The sequence below is a fragment of the Triticum dicoccoides genome, chromosome 4B (genome assembly GCF_002162155.2).
Source record: "Triticum dicoccoides isolate Atlit2015 ecotype Zavitan chromosome 4B, WEW_v2.0, whole genome shotgun sequence".
Lineage (NCBI taxonomy): Eukaryota > Viridiplantae > Streptophyta > Magnoliopsida > Poales > Poaceae > Triticum > Triticum dicoccoides.
Window position 1 is genome coordinate 645,041,421 of NC_041387.1, and position 8,638 is coordinate 645,050,058.

An 8,638-nucleotide genomic window follows, 5' to 3' on the forward strand; every position below is an offset into this window, starting at 1 on the left:
GGAGCAACAAGTTTTCAAGTGCCAAGGGATGGTGGAACGCGGACTCAATGCCAACCACATGATGATCGCGGATTTCACCAACAACCACAAGTTTGATGCCAAGGACATTGGGGAGACCATCTTCAAGCTTCACGAGAAAATCGAGCACCTCCAAGCCCAAATCTATGACCTGCAAAACCAAAACTATGAGTATGAATATAGATTCAAGAGGATGAGTTTGGCTGCAGATTTGAGGATCCTGGAGACTCGATCATCCTTCTAGGATGGTGAGCCTATGCCTTGGAAGATGGACGACAAGCCTACATCATCAACAACTCCATCATCACCACCTCCGAAGAAAGAGACATAAATACATGGGTATGGGCACTCCCCTTGGCAACTGCCAAGATTAGAGGAGGTGCCCCGGTATCATATCACCATCACACTTCTATCTTTACCGTTTTTCTCAGTTCGATCCTTTTGGTTATATCTTGATCTAGTAGAATAAAGCCTTAGTATGATCTAGCTTTGAGTTTTTGTGTTGATCCCTATCTATGTAATTGCTACCTCTTGAGCACTGTGTTGGATTTCCCCGAAGAGGAGAGGATGATGCAGTAAAGTAGCGTAAGTATTTCCCTCAGTTTTTGAGAACCAAGGTATCAATCCAGTAGGAGATCACGCACGAGTCCCTCGTACCTACACAAAACGATAGCTACTCGCAACCAACGCGATTAGGGGTTGTCGATCCCTTCACGGTCACTTACGAGGGTGAGATCTGATAGAGATGATAAATAATATTTTTGGTATTTTTGATATAGAGATGCAAAGTAAAAAAAGTAAAAAGGCAAAGTAAAAACAAAGCAAGTAATAAAGTAATGGAGATTGATATGATGAGAATAGACCCGGGGGCCATAGGTTTCACTAGTGGCTTCTCTCAAGAGCATAAGTATTCTACGGTGGGTGAACAAATTACCGTTGAGCAACTGATAGAAAAGCGAATAATTATGAGATTATCTAGGTATGATCATGTATATAGGCATCACGTCCAAAACAAGTAGATCGAAACGATTCTGCATCTACTACTATTACTCCACTCATCGACCGCTATCCAACATGCATCTAGAGTATTAAGTTAAAAACAGAGTAACGCCTTAAGCAAGATGACATGATGTAGAGGGATAAATTCATGCAATATGATAAAAACCCCATCTTGTTATCCTCGATGGCAACAATACAATACGTGCCTTGCAACCCTTTCTGTCACTCGGTAAGGACACCGCAAGATTGAACCCAAAGGTAAACACTTCTCCCATTGCAAGAACTACCAATCTAGTTGGCCAAACCAAACGGATAATTCGAAGAGACTTGCAAAGATAACTCAATCATACATAAAAGAATTCAGAGAAGAATCAAATATTGTTCATAGATAAGCTGGATCATAAACCCACAATTCATCGGTCTCAACAAACACACCGCAAAAAAGAAGATTACATCGAATAGATCTCCACAAGAGAGGGGGAGAACATTGTATTGAGATCCAAAAAGAGAGAAGAAGCCATCTAGCTACTAGCTATGGACCCGAAGGTCTGAAGTAAACTACTCACACTTCATCGGAGAGGCTATGGTGTTGATGTAGAAGCCCTCCATGGTAGATGCCCTCTCCGGCGGAGCTCCAGAACAGGCCCCAAGATGGGATCTCGCGAATACAGAAAGTTGCGGTGGTGGAATTAGGTTTTTGGCTCCGTTGTTGATCTAAAGAAGGTACGTAGGTATATATAGGAGGAAGGAGTACGTCGGTGGAGCAACAGGGGGCCCACGAGGCAGGGGGGCGCGCCCAGGGGGGGCGCGCCCTCCACCCTCGTGACCTCCACGGCTGTTCCTTGGAGCAGGGTCCAAGTCTCCTGGATCACGTTCGGTGAGAAAATCACGTTCCCGAAGGTTTTATTCCGTTTGGACTCCGTTTGATATTCTGTTTCTTCGAAATACTGAAATAGGCAAAAAACAGCAATTCTGGGCTGGGCCTCCGGTTAATAGGTTAGTCCCAAAAATAATATGGAAGTGGAAAATAAAGCCCAATATAGTCCAAAACAGTAGATAAAGTAGCATGGAGCAATCAAAAATTATAGATACGTTGGATACGTATCAGTAATCGAGTCCGTGAGTTATATATAATAAAGATTAGTTTTGAGTTGAGGGCTTTGCTATCTTGCTATGATCTTGAGGGAATAAAAGAAAGAAAGAAAATAAAAAGAAATAAAAAGATCATATTGATCTTATGGAAAGTAATGACTTCACATATAAAGAGTATGATGAATAAAAGTTGTTGAGAGTTGACAAACATAGTTTTGGTCATCGTTGCAATTAATAGGAAGTAATAAAGAAAGAGAGGTTTTCACATATAAATATACTATCTTGGACATCTTTTATGATTGTGAGCACTCATTAATATATGACATGCTAAAAAGTTGATGTTGGATAAGGAAGACAACATAATGAGTTACGTTTTCTTACATCCGAAATAGATTATATTGTCATGGATCATCCAACATGTTGAGCTTGCCTTTCCCCTTCATGCTAGCCAAATTCTTTGCACCAAGTAGAGATACTGCTTGTGCTTCCAAACATCTCTAAACCCAGTTTTGCCATGAGAGTCCACCATACCTACCTATGGATTGAGTAAGATCCTTCAAGTAAGTTGTCATCGGTGCAAGCAATAAAAATTGCTCTCTAAATATGTATGATCTAAGTGTGAAGAAAATAAGATTTATACGAGCTTGTGATATGGAAGAAATATAAGTGATGGACTACATAATAAAGGTCCCTATCTCAAGTGGAAATATAAGTTCTTTTGCATTAAGATTTTGTGCATCCAACCATAAAAGTGCATGAAAACCTCTGCTTCTCTCTGCGAAGGGCCTATCTTTTATTTTGTATCTTCTACCTTATACAAGAGTCATGGTGATCTTCACCTTTCCTTTTTACACTTTATCCTTTGGCAAGCACTATGTGTTGGAAAGATCCTGATATGTATATATCCACTTGGATGTAGGTTTTCATAAATTATTATTGTTGACATTACCCTTGAGGTAAAAGGTTGGGAGGCGAAACTATAAACCCCTATCTTTCTCTGTGTCTAATTGAAACTTCATACCCATAAGTATCACGTGAGTGTTAGCAATTGTGAAAGACTAAATGATAGTTGAGTATGTGGACTTGCTGAAAAGCTCTTATTTTGACTCTTTCCGATGTTATGATAAATTGCAATTGCTTCAATGACTGAGATCATCGTTTGTTAGTTTTCAATGAAGTTTCTCATTCATACTTTACATTGTGAATAGATTGTAACTTTAGCATAATAAATCATATGACAATATATAATATATTGTTGTTCTAAGAATGATCATGATGCCCTCATGTCCGTATTTTATTTTATTGACACCTATATCTCTAAAGATGTGGACATATTTTTCGATATCGGCTTTCACTTGAGGACAAGCGAGGTCTAAGCTTGGGGAAGTTGATACGTCCATTTTGCATCATGCTTTTATACCAATATTTATTGCAATATGGGATGTTACTACACATTATGTCACAATACTTATACCTTTTCTTTCTTATTTTACAAGGTTTACATGAAGAGGGAGAATGCCGGCAGCTGGAATTCTGGGCTGCAAAAGAAGCAAATATTAGAGACCTATTCTGCACAACTCCAAAAGTCCTGAAACTCCAAGAAAGTCAGTTTTGGAATATATTAAAAATATTGGGCGAAGAAAGCACCAGAGGGGGGCCACCCACTGTCCACGAGGGTGGAGGGCACGCCCTACCCCCCCTCCCGGGCGCGCCCCCTGCCTCGTGGGCCACCTGGCAACCCCCCGATGCCCATATTCTGCTATATGGTGTCTTTTTCCCTAGAAAAAATTTATAAGAAAGCTTTCGGGACGAAGCGCCGCCGTCTCGAGGCGGAAGCTTGGCAGAACCAATCTAGGGCTCTGGCGGAGTTGTTCTGTCGGGGAAACATCCCTCCGGGAGGGGGAAATCATCGCCATCGTCATCACCATCAATCCTCTCATCGAGAGGGGGTCAATCTCCATCAACATATTCACCAGCACCATCTCCTCTCAAACCCTAGTTCATCTCTTGTATCCGATCTTTGTCTCAAAACCTCAGATTGGTACATGTGGGTTGCTAGTAGTGTTGATTACTCCTTGTAGTTGATGCTAGTTGGTTTATTCGGTGGAAGATCATATGTTTAGATCCTTTATGCATATTAACACCCCTATGATTATGAACATGAATATGATTTGTGAGTAGTTACGTTTGTTCCTGAGGACATGGGAGAAGTCTTGTTATAAGTAGTCATGTGAATTTGGTATTTGTTCGACATCTTGATGAGATGTATGTTGTCTCTCCTCTAGTGGTGTTATGTGAACATCGACTACATGACACTTCTCCATTGTTTGGGCCTAGGGGAAGGCATTGGGAAGTAATAAGCAGATGATGGGTTGCTAGAGTGACAGAAGCTTAAACCCTAGTTTATGTGTTGCTTCGTAAGGGGCTGATTTGGACCCATATATTTCATGCTATGGTTAGAGTTACCTTAATTCTTCTTTCGTAGTTGCGGATGCTTGCGGGAGGGGTTAATTATAAGTGGGAGGCTTGTCCAAGGAAGGGCGGTACCCAAGCACCGGACCACCCACATATCAAATTATCAAAGTAACGAACGCGAATCATATGAGCATGATGAAAACTAGCTTGACAGAAATTCCCATGTGTCCTCGCGAGCGCTTTGCTTTATATAAGAGTTTGTCCAGGCTTGTCCTTTGCTACAAAAAGGATTGGGCCATCTTGTTGCACCTTAGTTACTTTCGTTACTTTCTACCCGTTACGAATTATCTTATCACAAAACTATCTGTTACTGATGATTTCAGTGCTTGCAGAGAATACCTTACTGAAAACCGCTTGTCATTTCCTTCTGCTCCTCATTGGGTTCGACACTCTTAACTATCAAAAGGACTATGATAGATCCCCTATACTTGTGGGTCATCATGTATTATTTCCAATAAGGCACTAGCTCGTTCCATTGTTCTGGAGAACAGAGTTTTCATCATCTTGCCCATAAGGCACAGTTCGCAAGTATCAAATGATTCATAATCAAGTGATTCCAAAAGTCCATATTTATGGAGTTTCTTCATGCGCTTTACACCGTTATGACCCAAACGGCAGTGCCAGAAATAAGTTGCACTATCATTATCAACTTTGCATCTTTTGGCATCAATTTTATGAATATGTGTATTACCACGATCAAGATTCAATAAACCATCAACATTGGGTGTATGACCATAGAAGGTTTTATTCATGTAAACCGAATAACAATTATTCTCTCTCTTAAATGAATAACCGTATTGCAATAAACATGATCTTATCATATTCATGCTCAACACAAACACCAAATAACATTAATTTAGGTTCAACACTAATCCCGAAAGTATAGGGAGTGTGCGATGATGATCATATCAATCTTGGAACCGCTTCCAACACACATCGTCACTTCATCCACAACTAGTCTCTATTTATTCTGCAACTCTTGTTTCGAGTTACTAATCTTAGAACCCGATCAAGTATCAAATACTCAGGGGTTACTAAGAGCACTAGTAAGGTACACATCAATAGCATGTATATCAAATATACGTTTGTTCACTTTGCCATCCTTCTTATCCGCCAAATATTCGGGGCAGTTCCGCTTCCAGTGACCATTTCCTTTGTAGTATAAGCACTTAGTTTCAGGCTTAGGTCCAGCTTTGAGCTTCTTCACGGGAGTGACAACTTGCTTGTCATTCTTCTTGAAGTTCCCTTTCTTTCCCTTTGCCCTTTTCTTGAAACTAGTGGTCTTGTTTAATCATCAACACTTGATGCTCTTTCTTGGTTTCTACCTTTGTCGATTTCAGCATCATGAAGAACTTGGGAATCGTTTTTGTCATCCTTGCATACTATAGTTCATCATGAAGTTCCAGTAACTTGGTGATGGTGACTAGAGAACTCTGTCAATCACTATCTTATCTGGAAGATTAACTCCCACTTGATTCAAGCGATTGCAGTACCCAGACATTCTGAGCACATGCTCACTAGCTGAGCAATTCTCCTCCATCTTTTAGGCGAATTACTTGTTAGAGGTCTCATACCTCTCGACACGGGCATGAGTCTGAAATGCCAAATTCAGCTCTTGGAACATTTTATATGCTCCGTGGTATTCAAAACATTTTTGAAGTCACGGTTCTAGGCCGTAAAGCATGGTGCACTAAACTATCAAGTAGTGATCATATTGAGCTAGCCAAACATTCATAACGTCTGCATCTGCTCCTGACCTAGCGATGCATCAAGGACATAGTTTTTCTGTGCAGCAATGAGGATAAACCTTAGATCACGGATCCAGTCCGCATCACTGCTACTATCATCTTTCAACTTAGTTTTCTCTAGGAACATATAAAAAAACATAGGGAAGCTACAACGCGAGCTATTGATCTACAACATAACTTGCAAAATACTATCAGGACTAAGTTCATGATAAATTAAAGTTCAATTAATCATATTACTTAAGAACTCCCACTTATATAGACATCCCTCTAGTCATCTAAATGATCACGTGATCCAAATCAACTAAACCATGTCTGATCATCACGTGAGATGGAGTAGTTCTCAACGGTGAACATCTCTATGTTGTTCATATCTACTATATGATTCACGTTCGACCTTTCGGTCTCAGTGTTCCGAGGCCATATCTGCATATGCTAGGCTCGTAAAGTTTAACCCGAGTATTCTGCACGTGCAAAACTGGCTTGCACCCATTGTATGTGAAAGTAGAGCTTATCACATCCGATCATCACGTGGTGTCTCGGCACGACGAACTGTAGCAACAGTGCATACTCAGGGAGAACACTTTTACCTTGAAATTTAGTGAGGGGTCATCTTATAATGCTACCGCCGTACCAAGCAAAATAAGATGTATAAAAGATAAACATCACATGTAATCAAAATATGTGACATGATATGGCCATCATCATCTTGTGCTCATGATCTCCATCACCGAAGCATCGTCATGATCTCCATCATCACCGGCTTGACACCTTGATCTCCATCGTAGCATCGTTGTCATCTCGCCAGCTATTGCTACTATGAATATCGCTACCGCTTAGTGATAAACTAAAGCAATTACATGGCGATTGTATTTCATACAATAAAGCGACAACCATATGGCTCCTGCCAGTTCCCGATAACTCTGTTACAAAACATGATCATCTCATACAACAATTTATATCACATCATGTCTTGACCATATCACATCACAACAAGCCCTGCAAAAACAAGTTAGACGTCCTCTACTTTGTTGTTGCAAGTTTTACGTGGCTGCTACGGGCTTCAATAAGAACTGTTCTTACCTACGCATTAAAACCACAACGATTTTTTGTCAAGTGTGTTGTTTTAACCTTCAACAAGAACCGGCCGTAGTCAAACTTGATTCAACTAAAGTTGGAGAAACAGACACCCGCCAGCTACCTGTGTGCAAAGCACGTCGGTAGAACCAGTCTCATGAACGCGGTCATGTAATGTCGGTCCGGGCCGCTTCATCCAACAATACCGCTGAGTCAAAGTAAGACGTTGGTGGTAAGCAGTATGACTATTATTGCCCACAACTCTTTGTGTTCTACTCGTGCATATCATCTACGCATAGACCTGGCTTTAATGCCATTGTTGGGGAATGTAGTAATTCAAAAAGATTCCTATGATCACGCAAGATCTATCTAGGAGTTGCATAGCAACGAGACGGGAGGGTGTGTCCATGTACCCTCGTAGACCGAAAGCGTAAGCGTTTAGTAACGCGGTTGATGTAGTCGAACATCTTCACGATCCAACTGATCCAAGTACCGAACGTACGGCACCTCCGTGTTCAGCACACGTTCAGCACGATGACGTCCCTCGGGCTCTTGATCCAGTTGAGGACGAGAGAGAGTTCCGTCAGCACGACGGCATGGCAACGGTGTTGATGATATTACGGGCGCAGGGCTTCGCCTAAGCACTACGGCAATATGACCGAGGTGTTAAACTATGGAGGGGGCACCGCACATGGCTAAGAGAATAACTGTTGTCCTTTGGGGTGCCCCCCTGCCCCCGTGTATAAGTCATGAAGAAAGCAATAGCAATAAAACTTATCGATCATTATGCTAAGCTAACGGATGGGTCTTTTCCATCACATCATTCTCTAATGACGTGATCTCGTTCATCAAATGACAACACATGTCTATGGTTGGGAAACATAACCATCTTTGATTAACGAGCTAGTCAAGTAGAGGCATACTAGGGACACTTTGTTTTATCTATGTATTCACACATGTACTAAGTTTCCGATTAATACAATTCTAGAATGAATAATAAACATTTATCATGATATAAGGAAATATAAATAACAACTTTATTATTGCCTCTAAGGCATATTTCCTTTAGATATAATCTATCTAATTCAGCTAAAATGCAGCTTTCCCTTCTATTTGAGCATCCCCATACACAATAACCAGATTCCAATGCATTTTGGCATTTTTGACATAGACTAGCATTCTCAAAAAATATATTCCTTTTTCTATGTCCTCTATATCAAGCATGTCTTTAT